The sequence below is a fragment of the Ambystoma mexicanum genome, chromosome 1q, assembly GCF_040938575.1.
Source record: "Ambystoma mexicanum isolate Mex_15411 chromosome 1q, UKY_AmexF1_1, whole genome shotgun sequence".
NCBI classification, from domain to species: domain Eukaryota; kingdom Metazoa; phylum Chordata; class Amphibia; order Caudata; family Ambystomatidae; genus Ambystoma; species Ambystoma mexicanum.
This window is the reverse complement of record NC_090922.1, coordinates 1,461,389,298-1,461,413,241: the sequence shown is the minus strand read 5'-3', so window position 1 is coordinate 1,461,413,241 and position 23,944 is coordinate 1,461,389,298.

Below are 23,944 nucleotides of genomic sequence, written 5' to 3'. Positions count from 1 at the left end.
GGTATATTCGTACAACCTCTATTGGCCCCTCCTTTTCTCCGCCCTCCTTCCCACTATTCTCTATTGCCAGGGGAAATGGAACCTGTTCCTTTATTTGCTCTTTTCTTTTTATTGGTGGCACCTCTTTAAATAACCGTCATATATCTAATATTTCCCTATTCTGCAAATATTTTCCTTTATATTTTACAACTAGGCATGTGGCTACCATATCCATATCCAGTATATTTTTGTCAAATGATCCTCCCTGCGGCCACACCTGCGGTAGCCCTTCCCCTTTTAATTCCGTGATCCATTAATCATGGTACTTTGTAATTCTCTCTGCGTAACCTGGTAGACTATACCAGTATTATTTGTCGGTTGTATACCACTTTTGCATGACACTATACACTTACTCTTCACAGGGTCACACTTACAATGACCACTATTCATGGGACAACAATGCAACAATTTTGGTCATTGCAAAAATACAGCGATCACAAAAAGACATAACGAGCCCTATACATAACATTGACCAATAGACAGTTCACATGTAACATATAGCCTCCCTACCTCCTCTCAGTCTTCTACTACCCAAGATCACCCTTGTCCTAATACTTTACACCCTTTACCCCTTAGTTGTCTGGATATTTTCCTGTTGATCAGAAAACTCCAGGAGTATTTGTATTTTATTTATTTGTATGGTGCGCCGAGGCCAGGGGCTTCTGGGCGCATTTCTTGAGGTTATAGTTACAGTTACATATATACAATATAATGGTTGCAGTTACAGATACATTATCTTCGCTATACATATACAATATAATGGCACACAGGAACTAGAAAAAACTATGTATGACACAAAACTGAAATATCGGCCAGATGGGGACAATCCTGCTGATTGTCACACCACCCACAGATGCAAGTGTCAGACTGTAGTCAGGAGGAAAGAGACATTGAAGCACATGCAACTAAGACAAAAACAATTACACAAATTAAAAAAGAAATTCCTGTAACAGCTCCTCGAAGCCCGCGGGCTGTGTGAGCGCTTTAAAAATGCAAAAATAAAATAAAATAAATGTAAACCTGATCTCCAAAGTGGCAATGCCAGTATCGGTGCAATGGTTTCACAAATTAAGCCTTGCCTACCTGTAACTCACATGGTTCGTTCCCTTTGCCCTGAATGGGGCTTGTTTTGAAGCTAGGTTTGTGCTTTATAAATCCCATACATCGCTGGGTTTGTGCTTTATAAATCCCATACATATATACATATGTCAAGACTTCTACGGGTAGATTTTTTGCCTTGTGTTGTGTTTTGCCAGCCACCCCTATGACTATCATTATGATTGCAGCTTGTATCAAGCACTCACTCTTTGATTTTTAATACTAATCAAGTCTATGTGCTGTTTTAATCCGGAAAATATTAGAGTACAAAAAAACGCGGGGTAAACATGTGTGAGAAATAGAAAATTAAGTGCATTAGTTAAATTGCAAGGTATTTTTATTAAGTGAGATGACAGGGAGATTGGAAAAGCGAACCTGCCTGGGAATAAAGGGTGGCTTTATCAGACTTGAAATTGCGTGTGTGCAGGCGATGGAAAGGTCTGCGACTGCATGTGAGTCAAAAAGCACACACAAACTAAACCGCCTGGAATAGCTCCAAAACCTCTGAGGGGAGAAAACGGATTAATATTTTCAAGTTAAAGACGACTCCCGGCCAGCTCCTGTTTGTTTAGCTTCCCTTTGGTTTTTAAACAGGCTTCAGCGCATTGCGTGTGCAGGAAGGCAGGGCCGCCGCAGCATACCGGAGTGCCAGGTTACTCGAGGCCGTGGTTTGGGGCCTAGTGAAGCCCCCTCAAGCCAACGTAGGCGGGGCGTGAGGGCGGGGAGGCCGCTCACAGCACGACCTTCTCAGCGGGGCTAAAACACAAAAATCATAGAGCAGCCTGTGGGTATGCAGCTCGGAGTGGGGGCGGCGGGTTTCATTCAGCTTGGGTGGTCCCCGAAGCCCTCATGGCTCATAACTCAAACCGCATCCAATCTAGCAGGCTTGTTCTAGGAAACTCGGTATAATTATCCAGAAGGGCTGGAGGCGAGAACAAGGAAACGGACTGAGGATGCTTTCAGCTCCAGGAGCAGGGTGGCAGAAGGGGGAGAGACTAGCTGTTATTCCGACCCTTCCATGGGCTGCCATCTTCTCATCCAGGACACTAACGAGTTTGTTATGTTTGAAACGTGGGCCAGTAAACAGCATGCAGAGATGCATGGAATTTAACAGATGGGCCAGGGTATTCTCGGTCCTTTTCAGAACAACACCAGCAGGAACATTCAGTGGTTGAGACATAGGGCACTGTGTGCCAAGAGTCCTCTTCCGACAATCGCTGTGGTTATTGTACTGCGCTTGTGGGCGCTCTGTCCACTCCGACTGTAGGAACAGGATGAGATTTTGAAGAGATGCCAGAAGCATACATGTACAAATAAGCTTATTTAGACATGGGTGCACAGCCGCAGAGATGCAAAGAAGCAACAGTAACCGTCGTTGAACCCTCACAGAACAGCATTCTTACAAAGCTGCTTGCACAGGAACGCACTATTGTACAGTTATTTGAACGCTGTGCAACAATTCATTTGGGTATTTATATTGCACTTAATGCAGGACTCATCCAGTCTCAAAGCACAGGACCGGGTATCGAACCTATGATAACGAGCGCATTGCCTCTGAGCTATCCTCCAGGCCCAATGAGAGCAGTAGCTTTAGAAGGAGGACATGACATGTCTTTCTCCTTAAGGAACAAGGGAAATGGAAAAGTAAGGGAGGGAAAATATTAATACAAAACATAGTAGGTAGTGGGATTACTGAAATTAAACCCGACGCGTGATGCATGAATCTTGAGATTTTCAGAAGACGTATAGAGTCTGATGGGACTCATTGGCCAACCACGTTAATGTGTAGCTGACAAATCAGTCGATGAACATTGCCCTGATCTGAGGAGGGCACAGGGAATGTGCTGAAACACGTGTCATCGTAAAAAGGGCTATCAATAAATTGTTTTTCAACATGGGAACAAGTTCAAGTCTTTGAAATCTAATTGTGGCGCAGTAAACAGATGTGTGCAGTCTCTTTGATCATTGTTACAATTGGAGTGGGGGAACTCAGTGTCTCAGTTTTTCCTGCACGCACCATTGCGACACCACCGAAATGGTGAACAGATCTTAAGTCACGGAGGTCAAAGAGTGATTCTTCCAAAAACGTTCCCTGTGTTCTTATATATTTGATTTAGGCCTCTGTGTTCTAATGCTGGGCTTAGCGTTAGTTTCTACAAACAGTGAAATAGAGGAAGGGTAGGGAGAAACAAAAACCCTGTCTTCTTGTAATTGGTTATTTATAACGTAACTAATAATACCCAGAGGTTTCCAAGCGCAGATCGGGGGATTGAACCTGTGTTGCTCCACTTCATCTTGCTTGCATGGTGAGCATGTTACTACCCCTGAGCTATCCTCCCAAGTCGAAGTATTGAATTATTGAAGTTGAATTATTCTTATCTTAGCAGATCAAAATGTGTGTCTCCGTGCTTGTTTTATGTACTAAATACCTTAACCGCTTAGCGCTGGTTGCATGCCACAGGAAAGCACATATGTTTCTTTTTATTTTTGTTGGTTTCTTCCTACCCTTCCTCTATTTCACAGTTTGTAGAAACTAACGCCAAGCTCAGCAATAGAACACAGAACTGAATCATAGGACTTTAACCTCCATTAACACCCTGGCGGAGGGAGCCAGCCAATCAGGTGGCTGGGAACGCGGGCTTGAACCGCTGGTGTAAATAGTTCCCCGGCAAAACTCAATTTGTCACAGAATTGACTGAACTGAACCACTGCACGCTTGCCCTGGCTAGGCCATCCTGATGATACAAATTAATTGACGTTCTGATACTCATGGTCTGCTTGTGCCACTTGTTAACGCTACTGTGTGATCAAAGACAGTTTCAACTGCAACTTGTGTGATAACAGCACAGTCATCCTCTTCAGCTCCCTCTTTGGGAGGTATGTTGCAATGGTAGGCTTGAAAAGCAGTCATCCTCCATGTTTTTGGAGGCTGGAGTGTGCACGTTAGGAAATTGTCCTCTTGCAAAGCCTTGGCTCATCTGTTGATTCTGGGGGAAGCAGAGAGCCCTCTCCTAACTGATAATGCATGGACTCAGGCTTGTGACCTATATAAACTATAAAGCCCATGTCCCACAAAAAAATGTCAAGAGATCTATGGCTCATCGGCAGATAGGGGTGTCTTTCTCTCCAGCGGACTGAATTCTCGCAACACCTCGCAAACCACAAGACACAAACTGCATGCCCATTCTGCCACTGTGTTAAAGTGGCACAGAGGCCAACATTGCTGGCATCAGTAGTTACGACTGTTCAATTTCTAGAATTGGACATGTCCAGAGCGGCAACCTGAACAATGTCATTCTTGATATTGGCGAAGGCGACATCGCACTCATGCAATGATCTGTAGGGCACGACTCTTTTGGGAGGTACTGAATAGGTTAAGCTGGGAAAGTAGGTGGCAACTTCCAATAGGGCTAACATTTCATCTGGGACTGTGGCTCAGTGGCCTAATGTATCCACTACAGGATCCTGTTTTGATCTCATGGTCACTGGTTCGAATTCTGGCAGGTCCGCTCAGCCCTTCATCCTTATGAGGTTGATAAATTGAGCAGCAATAAATTGGGATACAGTAAACATCTGTTAACGAGCACTCTAGAAATACACTGGTTATTTTATTTCTGGGGCTCTGGGAAAGCGATACATGTTTGCCGAAAATGTGGTCATGATACACACAAAGCCTGATTGCCACATTGTTCTGCTTGGCGATGGGGGGGGGTACCCACTCCCTGGAATCTACCTTTTCAATGACATAAATGGTGCACAACTTATAGCATTTCTCATTTAAAGTGCCCTGAAACGTAATATGTACATGATGCATTCTAAGCGCTACAGGAATGATTCTGTGCTTGAAACCCCTTAACATTCCTATGTTATCATTCAATATGTTTGGGTACAGGACCCATGCTTCCCTCTCAACATATATGACAGTCTCTGGGACATTGGGATTCAGCCAAATACCTATGGGTTTTTTTGTTGGGGGGGGGATGCCAGCTTAACAGTGAGGCCCCCTTAAGGGAAACATTTGGCTTGCCTGTGATCCTCATGCCACTGAATGCAAAATCTACAATATATAATCCAATCATGTGATTGAGATTGCTCCCATATGACCTGGGATTGGTGACGGGTGGGGATAGATGCCCTAATACTTGATTTGCGGATTTATACCACGCATACCCTAGAGGGGACCGAGCACGAATGCATCTAGGCGGCAGATGTTCTTCTATAATTTGTTGCAGTGTCACAAAAGGATGGGCTACCCAGAAATTCCACACTAGAGAAACAGATATGTATTCAGTTGTTTCATAACATTTTCCAAAGATTCCAGGAGTCGAAGGGTCAGTGGGAGAGCATTTGGGGACCAAAGACGGAAAACCGTTGTTCACCCCATGTAGCCGTTCTAACCCTTGGGATCTGCAAAAGTCATTTATCCAAAGAACGAGGCTGTCTCTGAGGGTAATACAACTGAACCTTGACCCTCAGGTAGACTGGTGCCAACCCATGGATGCACCTGAATACCAGGCAGAGTACCTTGAAGAGAATCCTCTGAGATACCGTGAGCCAGTGTATCTGTCTTCTAAACTGGGAGATTGCAGTTCTTCTACTCGGAGAGAACATCAGCCTAATAGCTGAATTGTGGGCTACCTGGAGTCTCTTGATCTGGAATTTTTGCACCCCCATAAGGAGAGCATTGCAATAATCCAACCTGGCATTAGTTAGTATACCAACCGCAGTTGGCCGATCCTTTGCTGCAATCAAAGGCATTACTGGTTCCAACAGCCTCAGTTGAAAGTAGACAGATATCACCATCTGATTTACCTGTATGTTGCAGTCCATACTGGATTGCCAAATACAGCCAAGGTTTTTTACAATATCTACATATTTGGTAGGTGTACCAAAGAGAGATGGACATGGGGGTGGTGTGAACCATATCACGTAACCTCCTTCTTGCGCCCAGTACATGCTAGGTCAAGCCACCTGTGACTACGGGATTCTGTTTAGCAGGGCCCAGAGTGGCATCCTCTGCGGTGCTTTGCCATAGGAAGATTCAGCTTTGGGAGTAAGTAGCATGTTTGCAAAGCTGCTGTGGATTTCATCTTTGGGGAGCTCTGGGTTGCAGTGGTCCCTTAAATGAGATCTGGATGAAGGCTGACAGCATGTCCACCACCCCTGCCAATAGCCTCTGCAGAAAGGCATCCTCCACTAGTAACACCATGAGCTCCTCCTCGTCCTTTTCATGTTCATGTTCTATGGAAGAGTGTGTCCTTTTTTAGTGTCCACTGGTCCTGTGGAAATCGCAGCATGTCCTCTATGGGTATTACTACTCACTGGACAGTGTGTTAGCCATGACTGGCCCCAGACATTTGCAAACACATGGTGGCGGTTTGTATTTTTTGTATTTGTTTATTATTTGTATCCCGCACCAAACCCTGAGGTAACTGGGCACTTGAAAACGTAGTGGTTACATACAGATAAGAAGACAGATTACAAAAAGTGAGGTTGACCCTGGTTACAGATGTGTCAGATAGGAGATTATGTACAGTAGTAGGACTAAACAAGAGAATGCACAGGAACATAAATAGGCAGATAGCACGGCGGAGGCATCTAGTGAGGGTGCTTGTTGCTCAGCCAACTTTTTATACTGGCTTTGAAGGTGAGGAAAGAAGGTTCCTGTCGAAGAGGGATGCCAGACCAAACTGGAGCATGTGTAGTGTTTCCCCACTAAACACAAAGCGGTATGTGATGTAGGAGCCATCTTGGAACAGGTGCGTATGCATGCTGCAGCCCTTACTTTCAGCGTGCATTATACCAGCGAGAAGTACATCTAACAAAGGAAACTTCTTCCCTTTTGGACCATCCAGAACCTATTTAGGGTTGTCACTGGGGAAACACTGTGGTGGTCGCAATTACGAGAAAACATTGCTGGTAAACCTTCTTACTGGATCCATTGAGCACCAGGACATCCGGTTCCCATCCTGTTTGTCTATGGGAAAAGAATTGCCTAATCAAAGTGCTGCAGAGGACTTGGGTTGTGTAAGAAGAGCATTCTATTTTTCTATTTTGTGATCTTTGATTTCTTCCAGCCAGCGTGGTGCTAGTGCTCCTGTATATCACAGCGTGTCGGCCACCCACATCTTTCAGCGATCATCATTTAACAGATGTTAACTGCTGAGGCTGGGCACAGACTGTGTTCTGTTGCTGCTCTCCTTTCCAAATGACTTCACCAGTGCCCCTCTATTGGAGAAAGAGCCAGAGTCTTCCACTTGGCCTGTGTGGGGGCGCAACTATTTGAAAAACAGCCAACTCGACCTCACCTAGCCTGGTGAAACTTTAGAAGAGAAACCTTTTAAACTGTGTTCCTATTCTTTCTCACAGGCGTCCGTCCCCTAGAGCCCTCGGGGCTTTCCCTTTCTTGACATGTCGACTAATGTGGATTAAATCAACATTACTAGATCTTGTCTCCTTTTTATGGAAAATGCATGTTAGCATTGCTTAATAATAATATTGTTGTCTTATGTAGCACTTACTGCTAGCCTCCTCGAGCTTCTTGGCACTGTAATAACAGGTGTTATTATCCCTCCATTTTGAATGGTGCTTTATTTATCAGCTTCTGAGGGATGAAAGGTTAAGTCATCCCAGCCGGTTGATTCAAACTTGTCAAGTGTAGGATGCCCTCATGCCAGAGACCAATGCTTCACCCCTGTAGCTATCAAAACTTGGCCTCAGCGACAGATGCGCCTCTGGCCCTCATGGCCTTTGGGTATCCTTGTCTTGAAGTTGTTGGCTCCAACGTTTGAGAAAGTGAGCATTGCAGTGAATGAAAACATCTCTGCAGATTTGAGTACTGACGACTATCACGCAATTTGACAGCTGGTGAAGGATATTTAAGAGGAATAGGTCCAGGGGAGGACTGGCAACATTTGGCCTGAGGAGCAAGTTTTCTTTTTCGGCCTATAGTGCAATGGACCAAGCCCACAGTGCAGTGGCCCAGAACAAGTGAAAGTTACAATCTCTCCCCTCCCACACATTCTCAAGTATATATAATAGACATTATTGACAGTATTTTCATTTTTTTTAAACGTATTATTCAGTTATGTTTGTGGTCTCCTGGAGACATGTACCCCTGGAAATTCTCCCACTTACCCAGCAGTAAACCTATTTCACCATTTGACAGCAGACTACATCTCCTCCCATCCCAACCGATCTTTAGTTTTAGAAACTTGAGAAATAATCACAAAAACTCTGTTTGATGCGCTCCAAAATATGTATTTTAAATCATGCAATTATTTTTCATTGACATGTATGCAGTAATATTCTCATCAAATCTTGGAGTGTTATTCACCATGACATGAGATTTTATTCCATTTTGCAATTGATTATCATTGCCATATATTCAGACGCTTGGTCAAACAAAAATGATTTTTCCATGTCATGGTTGGTGTGCCCTTTTATTTCCCTTGTTGTTGCTATTCCCCTCTACACGTGTTTCCCCATCTTTTCAGGTGGTTCTTCAGGAGGGATTCCTATTACTGATGTTCATTAGTTGTCAAATCATATGTTTTCAAAATTGTTTTTGCATAAGTTCTTCAAAATTATTTTTAGGTTATGGTTCTTGATATCTGTAATCTGGGAACAAGAAAATGCATCTTAATTATTCATATAGTTCAGGGCCTGTGTTGGTTGCATAAGTTGCCGTTTTTACGTTATTCCTTTATACTAACTTGGTCAAATTGTGCGATAGATATATGAGGTTTCTGCCATTTCATCGCCTTTAGATTAGAGATGCTAATATGCTTGTTTTTATGTCCCAACTTTTAAATGATTCGCTCTATTAATCTTGGCGATCTCCAAATGTTTATTTCGCCATTGTTCTCTTAATTTGCATTCTTTTTATTTCTTGTTTATTGTGTGATCTAAGTACAACATGAAAGATGGATTGAATGACTAAGTAACATCTCTTCCTTCCTATATCTTTCAATATAATATTGTCACTATTGCTATAATTTCTCTTACTTGCAAGTGCCTATCTTCTTACCTTTATTGCTCTGACCGTTGTCGTTGCTGTCATGATGTTTGCTGCACGGATTCGGATGCGATTGTCCGATTCACGGTTGCAAAATGGCCGGCTTTTCAATTTACGTTAATAGCGCGTCCAGGTCGCCATTTTAGATCGGGATACGATCAAACAGGTTCTTAAATTATGGACCCTGTATAGATTGTTTAGATTAATGGAAAATTCTTGATAATTGGAGATTGGTACTGCCACTAAATGTAATGAAAGTGACATAATCTATGACAGTCTATATTTGGAGATGGTGACATGTTATGTGTATATTTAAACACCTTTCCCGTTTGCTACTTGTTAACTGTTTTCCTCTCAGTATGTACATGACTATTACAGCTACAATTCATCACCATGATGCATAAAACAAATTAATAACAGAACCTGATAATTCATTCTCTTAAGTACCAAAACAGAATAGGATCACATTATTTTTAAATTATTTTTAAACTCTCCCATATGTTGTGATTTACATAAATCTTTCCTTTGTTCTTGGTGGACAAATATTAGAGAAAATGTCCCATCTCTGTATCGAAATTTAGACCATTAATGCAACAGTCCAGATTGCAAATCCACATCGCTTCTCTTTGTCTCAGCCATTTTTCTCTGCTTCCTCCTCTTTGTGGAGCTTTCATTGTTTCTAGTCCATAGTATTCTACTCCTTGGTTATTTGCATTAGGATGTTCCAATTCGAAATGTTTTCCCAATGGGTATCTTGTGTCTTTGTTTTTCAATTATCTTAAATGTTCGGAGAATCTGATTTTAAGTGCTCTCACTGTGCTTCCTACATACAGTTTGTTGCACGCGCAGACTATCACATACACCACAAAACTTGAGTTACAATTTATAAAGTCCATTATTTCATATTTTTTACCATTTGGTAATGTTATTTCTTTTCTCCAATTATCTGCATAGGTGCAATAGATGCACGTGCCGCATTTGTAGTTTCCTTTAGTTTTAGAACAATGTAAAGAGGCGGTGAAGCAGGGAATTCATTGGTAGAGCAGAGCCATTGCTGAGCCTGGGGGTCTGGGTCTGCTCTCAGAGTCAAGCATGAGCTGGCATGGCAAAGACCCATACCTGGCTTCCTGCCTCTCCAGCCCACAGAACAAAATCCATACCTGCACCCTGTGTACCCACCCCCACAACATAAGACCCTCACTTGCCAGCCTGCCTCCTCAGCAGTGTGCTTAACATAGATATATAAAATTATAATTATTTATAGCGTAACACTATAGAATATAAACCCACATGAGTGAGGCTTTCTCTAGTGAGCATTAAGGAACATGAGGCACAGTGATGAAAAGTGATTTGCCGAGGATCACGTAATGTATGACGTGTGGAAGGGGGGGATTTGAGCCCTGTCTTCCTGGATCCACAGCTTCCAATTCAGAGAGCAGGGGAGACTTCATATTCCATCTTCAATACTAGAAAAGGAAATGCTTTCTGCAAAGTATACTGTTCAATAACTCTGGTTTTCAAAGCACCATTGTATCTGCAAGGGGAGACCTATTACTTGTCTGTATCCTGATGCAAATACATCTGAGGAACAGACAAGGATTATACTTATAATGAACATTTACTATGATTATAATCTTAGTCTGTAGTGCAGTGACATGCAGGTCAGACATAGATCTCAGCAACAGTCAAACTGCTGACCTACCATTCCAGAGGTGCACCTCGGTCTCATTTACCTATTTTCCTTACCCATCATCCTCCAGGGCCCTTCCCTTGTACCACATTCTCAATGCCCCCATTTCTTACACTTATCGTTCATACCTCTGTTCCCCTTTTGCAAAATCCTTTAACTATTAACTCAATTCTCTTCCCTTGCACAAATATCCTTTCCTGGCCCACATTGCTCAGTCACCAATTCCTTGCCAGTCACGCCCTTCACACCTAGCCTGTTCCTTGCCCCTCACCACTTGTGTTACCCTGGTTTACAGTAAAACAGTGCACCACCTTGATTTACCAGTCAGACACTGTCAGTGGTCGGGGTCTTGCTTCTAATTGTGGCTATGGGGTCTGTACTTGGACAAGATTGTAAGAGGATGAGAGGCCCTGGCTTTGTTTGTGCTGCCAAGTTGCACTTTCATTGAGTCGGCTGCATATTTTTACTCACGGAAGCAGACAGAACTGCAAAGGGAAAACGACTTGGGCCTGGTGATGAAGTGGGAGCATGTGCAGCCTATTATATTTATGTGTTTTTTCAAATAAGGCGGTGTGTGTGTGGGCGTGTTTCAGTGTAACTGTGACAGTATAAATATAGGTGGAAAGATGTATCTGTGTTTATGTGACTTATATATATATATCTGAACCTGGTGTTGATTTGCGTGTGTGCCTTTTTTTGGTCACATAAGAGAAAAGTGTTCTAGACAAGACAATGGGCCTCATTACGTGTCCGGCGGTAAAAAATCATGATTACCAGCACGCCGGTACTACCATGTCCGTGAAGCACTGCTGCTGGAATCAACAATTGATTCCGTTTTGGCGTGCACACGCATTGTGGCATGCCGGAAACAGTGGCACCGGCACACCGGTAGTACCACCAAACCCTCTGAAAATCCCCACACTGCCACCCTCGGTGCCGGTGACCTGTAACAACGGTGCCGTTATTTCTGTGACTGCAAATAATGTGTTCTCCGGAACAGGAAATGGACCGCGGCCATTAATAAACACAATCCATTGCAATCTTCTGAGCACAGGAGTGATACCCACATCCAGAGCACAGAATCAGAGCAAGAGACATATCATCAAGAGTACCTGCAACCCGGAGGCGCAAGCTGCGCTTCAGCGAGGCTGAATTGAACATGCTTGCTGATACTATAGTGGAGCATGCTGACCAACTCTTCTGCACCGACCTCAGAAGGCAGGCCCAGCTATGCAAAAAAGCAATCTGGGAGGAGGTGGCCCAGAAGGTCACCACAGTTGGAACAACACTCCACACTACCCATGACTGCCATAAAAGGTGGGGCGACCTGAGTCTGAGGGTGCGAAACCTCCTGTCAGCCCAGCGCACTCAGGGCATGGCCAAGAGAGGCGACATCCCCATCCACCTGAGCCATGCGAGGAGGCCTGCAGTAGCGTGCTGCACCCAGAATCAATTGAGGGAGTTGGTGCAACGGGGGCCAGAGGCGTGACATCCGAGGAGGCTGGTGCGTACCCATAACCCCAATGTCACATCAACCACCTTGTCCACACTGCATACACTAGAGTCGGCAAACACATCAAGTATGTTGTGCACTATGCCAGTACAGCGCTGCCGCCCCCCCTGCAACCTGGTAGCATACAACCACATACACCTTGCACCCAAACCTCATTCATACCCCACTCACACAGTGAACATAACACAGGCCCATTGTATCGCCCTCACAAGATGCTCCTGCAGGCACTCAGACACACATCCACTTGTAACGTCAGTGCCAAGCACCTACACCACCAACAAATGACATGCCGCACACAGCAATGAAACATGTGGCCCCCTCCTCCCATCCACCACGACCCATGTCGCCAAATCATCACTGACGCAGTAAGTGCCACAGGCAGCAGTCACATGTGTAACACATCCATGGCACAACCATTCACAACACAATATCATACAGCTTGTGTGCCACACCCATAACACCATACCCAGGAAACACAAGTACACCACGAAGAGCCTCTGCACACACCATGCACGCACCTCACACATGCACCCGCACAGTATCCCTGATACAAGCATGTTTGCATCATGCCATGGCCACCACCACGTCCCTGACACAGCACTGTCATCATAAAGTACTAGCATTCATGTCTGTCTCATCAATCCACACCCATCACTGATGCCCTGCCTTTCTGACTCCCCCAGGCACATCATCTGGCAATGAGGTTGGCCAGCCAAGTACATTGAGGGCCACCAGGCCTCGCCGCGGAAGGACCACTGCCACGTCGACACTGGACTCCACAGCATCGTCAGGCAGAAGTGAACGTGTGACCACATTCGCTTCCCTCAAGCCGCCCTCTTCTATCTGCATGATGGTAATAGCAGACACAGAGATATCCTTGTCAAGATCAATAAGAAAAATTAAAACATTTGCATGAATAAATGTGAATACCCAAACATATGTGGCAGGACGCCCCCTTTGTTTCAATTCTATTTAGCCCATAGTCCTCTCACAAACAGGGCTGTCCCTCTTGTTACCAGCCACCTATCCCAGTGGCACCTGCAGCCCAGCTCCCCATCATCCCAGTGGCACCTGTAGCCCAGCCGCCCACCATCCCGGTGGCACCTGCATCCCTGCCGCCCCCAATCCCAGTGGCACCTGCACCTCTGCTGCCCACCAATACCAGTGGCACCTGTACCTCTGCAGCCTGTACATCAGTGCTTCCCCCGATCTGTTCAGGCAGTGGAACCCTGCCTTTAACAGGCCAAATGTCTGTTCTTCTGTGCCCAGAGTACGTACATGGGCACGATTGTATGCCTGTTCGTGGGTGTTGTGTGGTTGCCTCATGGGTGTCATCAACCATGGTGACAGGGGGTAACAGAAAGTGTACACTGTCATTCCTCTGTCCCTGTCATGTTGGCAGAGGCTCTATAGTGATCATTTGAGTGGATAGACATGCACATGCAATATTTAGTTCAGCTAACATATATCCTGTATCAGCTACCTGAAATGCACTATGTAAATATGCGTGTGGGGGTGTGGTCTGCAGTGGCATTCACTTGGGCCATTCACAGTCAACATGACCTCTGACCTTTGTAATACCAAAAACAGAATTGAAAAGCTGCATCTATCATTCTTGTGTTATGAAGGACAAGTGAATAAGAAGTGCATGTACTAGTGTACTTTAACATTTGAAATGAGTAGCATGTGTGATTGTGTGGTTCGAACAGGCAAGGGACATGGACAATTGGTGTGTTGGCTAACACGGGTAGGTGGGTGGGTGCAGTGTTGTTCTCTGTCTGTCCATCAGATGGTGGTGTGTGTTTGCTCGATTGTGTTATTGCTACATGTTTGCAATCTGTTGTGGTACATTATGGTACATGTTGTTTTCCTGTTTATATTTGTTCCAATTGGTTGCTAGCATGCATGCACTCGATCGATTTCTAAAATGGTGGCACGCCTGTCAAAGCCTTGCACTCAGGCATGCTATAACTGTATAACAGCTTCAGTCAAATCTGTACATTTTCATATTCAATGCACGCCCAACACAAACTACATACTTTAGTGACTGTATGTGGAGTACTATTGGCTTTATTCCTGACAATATTATTCATGGCAACCATTCACTTTTACACTCCCTATCCTACACATGTTCCATTCCATGGTGTTTATCTCATTTAAGGAGCACAGTAAAGTGGTATGTGAGATGGAATCAAGCATTCTATGTGTACAGCAACTGGTGATGTGTGTCAGACATGGCCCCCATTCAAATGTGCTCATGACCTTGTAGTTGGACTCACCCAGCAGCCAGGCACACTATGCTGTTTCATGCCCCCTCCCCATTCAAATGTGCTCATGGCCTTGTAGTTGGACTCACCCAGCAGCCAGGTACACTATGCTGTTTCATACCCCACCCTCATTCAAATGTGCTCATGGCTGACCTTGTAGTTGGACTCACCCAGCAGCCAGGTACGCAATCCACTGTGACGTGACATGTACTGTAGCAGCGTGGATTTGCGCAACACCATGGAGTAATGGGTGGACCCGGAAAATCTGACACAGCAATGGGTGATGATGAGGCGGGCATCATACACCATCTGCATGATGGTTTTCGGTTGCGGTACACAGCCTCGACAGCATGCCTGGCCACCAGCTCCACATGGGTGCAGTCCAAGGCACCAATGACGTTCGGCATGCCTGCAAGGGTACGGAAAGCTATTTTCGTGAGACGGACTGGTGCATCAATGACCTGGAACAGGACATGTGAAAAACAGGGTTGCGATATCCCATGTGCTGGTATGTGCCTGTGGCAAGGAAGTGTAGCACGGACATTACCTTGAGCAAGGCGGGATGGCTGTGCGTATGTTTATGAGGCTGACCAGGTCGTCGTGGATCAGGTCATCTATGTTGATGATGGTGTCCCGGTCTAGCCGGTACAGGGTGTGGATCTGCATTTCGCTCAGATTTAATGCAGTGGCCCTTAAACAAGGGATTGGTGGATGTCGGCGTGGTGCAAAAGACTGGGCAATGGGGTTTTGCTGGGCCATGATGGCCCTCCTTGTCTTCAGCCACCTCTGCTGATTCCTCTGCCTCTTCAAGTTATAGTTCTGCAGGCAAGGCCTCCAGCTCCAGTACTGCTACTGCTACTGCTTTTGTGGGAGTGGTCCTTTTGTGCTGTAGCACTGCTCATTTGTACCACCTGTGCTGATTATTTGCACCTGTGGCATGTTTCTGCACACATTAATCTACTTAACGCCTGGTCCATGATGCCAGTGTTTCAGGCATCGATTTCACGTTGATACCAGTAACTACATGTCCGTGCTGATCGTAATGTACACTTAGTTACGCCATGCCTGTATGACAGGCACGGCTGCAGCGGCACTCCGCAGATACCGGCAACAGTGTTGCCGGATGCGGCGGGTCACTTACGGTGCCAGTGATACGGGCATCCCAACTCATACTGTGCCGGTACGGAAAAATGGCGCTTGTACGGAACTACTGGCACCGTTGTTCCCGGCCGAGCACACTTGTAATGAGGCCCAAAGGGGGTCATTCTGAGTTGGGTGATAACAGTAAAATTGTCAGTATTTGGCAAATTGAGTTTAATTTACCGTCCACCAAATTCATGGTTTGATCAAATAGTGGTATTGCATGGGAATACTTTTATTAGGGGAACATTTTTACTGAAAATCCACTTATTTTTTACCTCCACCTTGAAAGTGGTGGGAAAAATCCACTCTGGATAAAACATTTTTCAATCTTTATTTTTACTGTGCAAAACTGCAGCACAGGTGCTTCCCTTCAATAGAATGAAAACCCCTTTCACAAAAGGACCATGATGTGGGGGTAAAAAGGTGGCATCTCTGATTGCCTCCTCTCACCACCGTACCCATATAATGCGTAATAAGGCCGGAATGTACCCTTTGGTGCACAAAGAAAATCAACAGTAGTGTTATGAGCAGGGGTGTTGCTACGACTGGAAAAGATCTGGGGCTATGCTACTGTCAGGACTGTCAGGACTCGGGCTAGCTAGCCTTTTGGTTGTAGCCCCTGAGCTTCTATCTGGGGCTACAACCAAAAGCCCCGGGGCTCAGCCTCTCCCTAGCGACGCCTCTGGTTATGAGCCACTACTGTACATAATCAATTTCTCCCTTCACATTGATGCTGAAAATGGGTGAAACAACGGGTTTAAAATGTTTTTTTTAAAAACCATTCGAGGTGGCATTTCTGAAATAGCACTGGAGGTATTCCACAAATACCACTTCTGCAGGTGGAAAACTGAGTATGGTGGATTTTCAGAAATACCATTGGCGAAGCTGGTAACTTTCTTCAGCTGCATTTAAAAATCTCCTGGGTGGTTTGAACATGCCCCTGTGTGGTGAGCATGCCCCTCGGTAGTGTAAACATGCCCCTGGGCGGTGTGAGCATGCCCAGGGGGGGTGTGAACATACCCCTCAGCGGTATGAGCATACCCCTAGGTGGTGTAAACATGCCCATGGGCGGTGTGAACATGCCCCTGGGCGGTATGAGCATGCCCCTAGGTGGTGTAAACATGCCCCTGGGCGGTATGAACATGCCCCTGGGTGGTGTGAGCATGCCACTGTGAGGTGTGAACATACCAGTGGGCGGTATGAACATGCCCCTGGGCGGTGTGAACATGCCCCTGTGCAGTGTGATCATGCCCCTGGGTGGTGTGAACATGCCCCTGTGAGGTGTGAACATGCCCCTGGGTGGTGTGAACATGTCCCTGTGAGGTGTGAACATGCCCCTGGGCGGTATGAGCATGCCCCTGGGCGGTGTGAACATGCCCCTGGGCGGTGTGAACATGCCCCTGGGTGGTGGAACATGCCCCTGTGAGGTGTGAACATGCCCCTGGGTGGTGTGAACATGCCCCTGGGCGGTGTGAACCTGCCCCTGGGTGGTGTGAATATGCCCCTGTGAGGTGTGAACATGCCCCTGGGCGGTGTGAACATGCCCCTGGGCGGTGGAACATGCCCCTGGGTGGTGTGAACATGCCCCTGGGCAGTGTGAATATGTCCCTGGGCGGTGTGAATATGCCCCTGCAGACTGCAATCCTCTCCCTCTCACTCACTGTGGAGCCCCATGCATTGGCGCCCCCCAGGCACATCAGCAACATCGCTGAAATCAAGACGCACGCCTCGCGCCATTTACACAGAATCTGAGCAGGCTTTGCAGCGCTCGGTTCTGAAGGATTTCATCTTCTTCAATTACTCTTTTTTCACATTTTGGAGCTCTGGCCCATGCGGCAACAGCCCAGCCAGCCTGGGGGGTAATTGCCCCTTGCCCCTCTTGCCTGTCCGCCCCTGCATAGGTCGCTTGCTTCCTTGTTTTCTTTGGAAAATGCATGGTCATCAGATGTGACACTAAAGGAGAAAGGAGGGATAGTTCAAGGACATTGAAATTGCTATTTGTATAGCAACTTGCCAAAAGCAGTAGTCACGAGAGTGTTCCAGATCCGCATTGCAGAATTCATGACCACGTGCACTACTGTCAGCACAGTGCTCTCCACTGCTTTCTCCTCTTTCTATGTTCTCTACTGGGAACGCGGGTCCTGCGCACACGCCAACATCCGGGAACACTAAAGGCTCCGAGCTAGAGACAGTGCTATGTTATTTACTCCTTGCCTTTGATTGGAACAAAATGACCCAATCATGAGGGAAAATGTAAAGAAACATTTCACAAAATGCAACATTGTGGGAGTTATCCTCCTATCAGGGGAGGGCGGCAATGTGTGCCCCTGAGGCTGGCCCTTAGGCATGGGCGCCTCTGTTAACAGGGTGGCCTTCAGGAGCACCTCGCTGTTTTGAAGCACAGCATTAGAGGAGCTTTACTGGCGAGCCGCCTCATCTGTGCAGAGAAAATAGCGAAGCGTCTTTCAACATCATACGTTCCGTTACCATGGCCGAGCAGTTCAGCTGCTCAGTAAATAAATGTTATCGTTTCTGTAAAAGCAACATGTTAAGCCATGGGGGAAAGGGGCGCGCTGTCTTAACAAACATGTCCTGCCAAGTGCGTCAGCAAATATTTTATACAAAGTATCAACCATCTGAGGACAGCCTCCCTCTTTCCACACATTGCTCTAGCAGCCACAGTGTGGGATCGGTGAGAGGACAGCCTCCCTCTTTCTTCACACACTCCTACAGTAGAAGCAGAGTGTGCAAGCCTCCCTCTATGGGCACACTCCTACACTAGAAGCAGAGTGTGACCATAGAAGCAGAGTGTGCAAGCCTCCCTCTATGGGCACACTCCTACACTAGAAGCAGAGTGTGACCATCAGGCACAAGCCTCCCTCTATGGACACACTCCTACAGTAGAAGCAGAGTGTGCAAGCCTCCCTCTATGGACACACTCCTACCGTAGAAGCAGAGTGTGGCCATCAGGCACAAGCCTCCCTCTATGGGCACACTCCTACAGTAGAAGCAGAGTGTGACCATCAGGCACAAGCCTCCCTCTATGGACACACTCCTACAGTAGAAGCAGAGTGTGACCATCAGGCACAAGCCTCCCTCTATGGACACACTCCTACAGTAGAAGCAGAGTGTGGCCATCAGGCAGAAGCCTCCCTCTATGGACACACTCCTACAGTAGAAGCAGAGTGGCCATCAGGCAGAAGCCTCCCTCTATGGACACACTCCTACAGTAGAAGCAGAGTGTGAGCATCAGACAAGCCTCCCTCTATGGACACACTCCTACAGTAGAAGCAGAGTGTGACCATCAGGCACAAGCCTCCCTCTATGGAGACACTCAGTAGCAGAAGAATGTGGCCATCAGGCACAAGCCTCCCTCTATGGACACACTCCTACCGTAGAAGCAGAGTGTGGCCATCAGGCACAAGCCTCCCTCTATGGACACACTCCTACAGTAGAAGCAGAATGTGACCATCAGGCACAAGCCTCCCTCTATGGACACACTCCTACAGTAGAAGCAGAGTGTGACCATCAGACAAGCCTCCCTCTATGGACACACTCCTACAGTAGAAGCAGAGTGTGACCATCAAGCACAAGCCTCCCTCTATGGACACACTCCTACAGTAGAAGCAGAGTGGGACCATCAGACATAAGCCTCCCTCTATGGACACACTCCTACAGTAAAAGCAGAGTGTGACCATCAGGCACAAGCCTCTCTCTATGGACACACTCCTACAGTAGAAGCAGAGTGTGACCATCAGACACAAGCCTCCCTCTATGGACACAGTCCTACAGTAGAATCAGAGTGTGACCATCAGACACAAGCCTCCCTCTATGGACACATTCCTACAGTAGAATCAGAGTGTGACCATCAGGCACAAGCCTCCCTCTATGGACACACTCCTACAGTAGAAGCAGAGTGTGACCATCAGGCACAAGCCTCCCTCTATCGACACACTCCTACAGTAGAAGCAGAGTGTGACCATCAGGCACAAGCCTCCCTCTATCGACACACTCCTACAGTAGAAGCAGAGTGTAACTATCAGACACAAGCCTCCCTCTGCTGACACACTCCTACAGTAGCAGCAGAGAGTGACCATCAAACACAAGCCTCCATCTATCGACACACTCCTACAGTAGAAGCAGAGTGTGGCCATCAGGCACAAGCCTCCCTCTATGGACACACTCCTACAGTAGAAGCAGAGTGTGACCATCAGACAAGCCTCCCTCTATGGACACACTCCTACAGTAGAAGCAGAGTGTGACCATCAGGCACAAGCCTCCCTCTATGGAGACACTCAGTAGCAGCAGAATGTGGCCATCAGGCACAAGCCTCCCTCTATGGACACACTCCTACCGTAGAAGCAGAGTGTGGCCATCAGGCACAAGCCTCCCTCTATGGACACACTCCTACAGTAGAAGCAGAGTGTGACCATCAGGCACAAGCCTCCCTCTATGGACACACTCCTACAGTAGAAGCAGAGTGTTGCCATCAGGCACAAGCCTCCCTCTATGGACACACTCCTACAGTAGAAGCAGAGTGTGGCCATCAGGCACAAGCCTCCCTCTATGGACACACTCCTACAGTAGAACTCCTACAGTAGAAGCAGAGTGGCCATCAGGCAGAAGCCTCCCTCTATGGACACACTCCTACAGTAGAAGCAGAGTGTGAGCATCAGACAAGCCTCCCTCTATGGACACACTCCTACAGTAGAAGCAGAGTGTGACCATCAGGCACAAGCCTCCCTCTATGGAGACACTCAGTAGCAGAAGAATGTGGCCATCAGGCACAAGCCTCCCTCTATGGACACACTCCTACCGTAGAAGCAGAGTGTGGCCATCAGGCACAAGCCTCCCTCTATGGACACACTCCTACAGTAGAAGCAGAATGTGACCATCAGGCACAAGCCTCCCTCTATGGACACACTCCTACAGTAGAAGCAGAGTGTGACCATCAGACAAGCCTCCCTCTATGGACACACTCCTACAGTAGAAGCAGAGTGTGACCATCAAGCACAAGCCTCCCTCTATGGACACACTCCTACAGTAGAAGCAGAGTGGGACCATCAGACATAAGCCTCCCTCTATGGACACACTCCTACAGTAAAAGCAGAGTGTGACCATCAGGCACAAGCCTCTCTCTATGGACACACTCCTACAGTAGAAGCAGAGTGTGACCATCAGACACAAGCCTCCCTCTATGGACACAGTCCTACAGTAGAATCAGAGTGTGACCATCAGACACAAGCCTCCCTCTATGGACACACTCCTACAGTAGAAGCAGAGTGTGACCATCAGGCACAAGCCTCCCTCTATGGACACACTCCTACAGTAGAAGCAGAGTGTGACCATCAGGCACAAGCCTCCCTCTATCGACACACTCCTACAGTAGAAGCAGAGTGTGACCATCAGGCACAAGCCTCCCTCTATCGACACACTCCTACAGTAGAAGCAGAGTGTAACTATCAGACACAAGCCTCCCTCTGCTGACACACTCCTACAGTAGCAGCAGAGAGTGACCATCAAACACAAGCCTCCATCTATCGACACACTCCTACAGTAGAAGCAGAGTGTGGCCATCAGGCACAAGCCTCCCTCTATGGACACACTCCTACAGTAGAAGCAGAGTGTGACCATCAGACAAGCCTCCCTCTATGGACACACTCCTACAGTAGAAGCAGAGTGTGACCATCAGGCACAAGCCTCCCTCTATGGAGACACTCAGTAGCAGCAGAATGTGGCCATCAGGCACAAGCCTCCCTCTATGGACACACTCCTACCGTAGAAGCAGAGTGTGGCCATCAGGCACAAGCCTCCCTCTATGGACACACTCCTACAGTAGAAGCAGAGTGTGACCATCAGGCACAAGCCTCCCTCTATGGACACACTCCTACAGTAGAAGCAGAGTGTTACCATCAGGCACAAGCCTCCCTCTATGGACACGCTCCTACAGTAGAAGCAGAGTGTGACCATCAGGCACAAGCCTCCCTCTATGGACACGCTCCTACAGTAGAAGCAGAGTGTGGCCATCAGGCACAAGCCTCCCTCTATGGACACACTCCTATAGTAGAAGCAGAGTGTGGCCATCAGACACAAGCCTCCCTCTATGGACACACTGCTACAGTAGAAGCAGAGTGTGACCATCAGACAAGCCTCCCTCTATGGACACACTCCTACAGTAGAAGCAGAGTGTGACCATCAGGCACAAGCCTCACAGTAGACAGTAGAAGCAGAGTGTGACCATCAGGCACAAGCCTCCCTCTATAGACACACTCCTACAGTAGAAGCAGAGTGTGACCATCAGACAAGCCTCCCTCTATGGACACACTCCTACAGTAGAAGCAGAGCGTGACCATCAAGCACAAGCCTCCCTCTATGGACACACTCCTACAGTAGAAGCAGAGTGTGACCATCAGACATAAGCCTCCCTCTATGGACACACTCCTACAGTAGAAGCAGAGTGTGACCATCAGGCACAAGCCTCCCTCTATGGACACACTCCTACAGTAGAAGCAGAGTGTGACCATCAGACACAAGCCTCCCTCTATGGACACACTCCTACAGTAGAATCAGAGTGTGACCATCAGACACAAGCCTCCCTCTACGGACACACTCCTACAGTAGAAGCAGAGTGTGACCATCAGGCACAAGCCTCCCTCTATCGACACACTCCTACAGTAGAAGCAGAGTGTGACCATCAGGCACAAGCCTCCCTCTATCGACACACTCCTACAGTAGAAGCAGAGTGTAACTATCAGACACAAGCCTCCCTCTGCTGACACACTCCTACAGTAGCGGCAGAGAGTGACTATCAAACACAAGCCTCCCTCTATCTACACACTCCTACAGCAACAGCCGAATGTGACCCGTCAGAGCATAGCTTCCCTCTGCTGACACACTCCTACAGTAGCAGCAGAGGGTGACCCATCAGACACTTAAGGCCTCATTACGACCCGGCGGTAGCCGTGCCGGTAAAAAGAGTTGTGTTTTATTTCCGGCACCTGGCTTTGTGGAATTACCAGGGCATTACAGCCCCGGCGGTCCCGCAAGCCAGGCGCCGGAAAATGTAACTTCCCATTCGAGTCCCATAGGACTCAGTGGGAATGGGGAGGACAGAAGCTCTGGCCCTGTGTGCAACAGTGCCGGTGCTTCTGTCAAAGTCTGCGAGCGGGTGCCGTTCTGCCCGCCAGGTCAGACCTGGCACGTGGAAAGGCATCCGGCTTGCAGACTTGTACTCTGCCAGTCCGGTAACAACGGTGCCAGTGAGCCTACCAAACCGGCAGGGTCGTAATGAGGCCTTAAGCCTCCCTCTATGGACAAACTCCTATAGCAGCAGCAGAGTGTTACCTGTGAGAAGATAGCCTAACTCTATTGCCACACTCCTACAGTAGCAGCAGGGTGTGACCCGTCAGAGGATAGCCCCCCTCTACTGATGCACTGCTGTAGTGCTATAGTAGCAGCCGAGTGTGACCATCAGACACATGCCTCCCCCTATGGAGACACTCCTGCAGTAACAGCAGAGTGTGACCCGTCAAAGGACAGCCTCCCTCTATTGACACACACCTACAGTAACAGCGGAGTGTGCCCTGTCAGAAGACAGCCTAACCCTATTGACACACTCCTACAGTAATCTCTAGAGTCACCTGTGAGAAGACATCCTAACTCTATTGACACACTCCTACAGTAGCAGCAGAGTGTGACCAGTCAGAGGATAGCTTCCCTCTACTGATGCACTCCTATAGTAGCAGCAGAGTGTGGCAGTCAGACACAAGCCTCCCTCTAGGCCCACCCTCTTTTAGTAGCAGCAGTGTGTGATCCACCAGAGGAAAGCCTCCCTCGACACACTCCTACATAACCGCAGAGTGTGATCTGTCACAGGACAGCCACCCTCCATCGTCACACTCCTACAGTAACAGAGTGTGACCCGATACAGGACAGCCTCCCTCTATTGACACACTCCTACAGTAGCAGCAGAGTTTGACCTGTGAGAAGACAGCCTTCCTCTATTAGCACACTGCTACAGCAAAAGCAGAGTGTAACCCGTCACAGGACAGCCTCCCTCTATTGACAAACTCATACAGTAGCAGCATAGTGTGACCTGTGAGAAGACAGCCTTCCTCTATTAGCACACTGCTACAGCAACAGCAGAGTGTGACCCGTCAAATGAGAGCCTCCCTCTG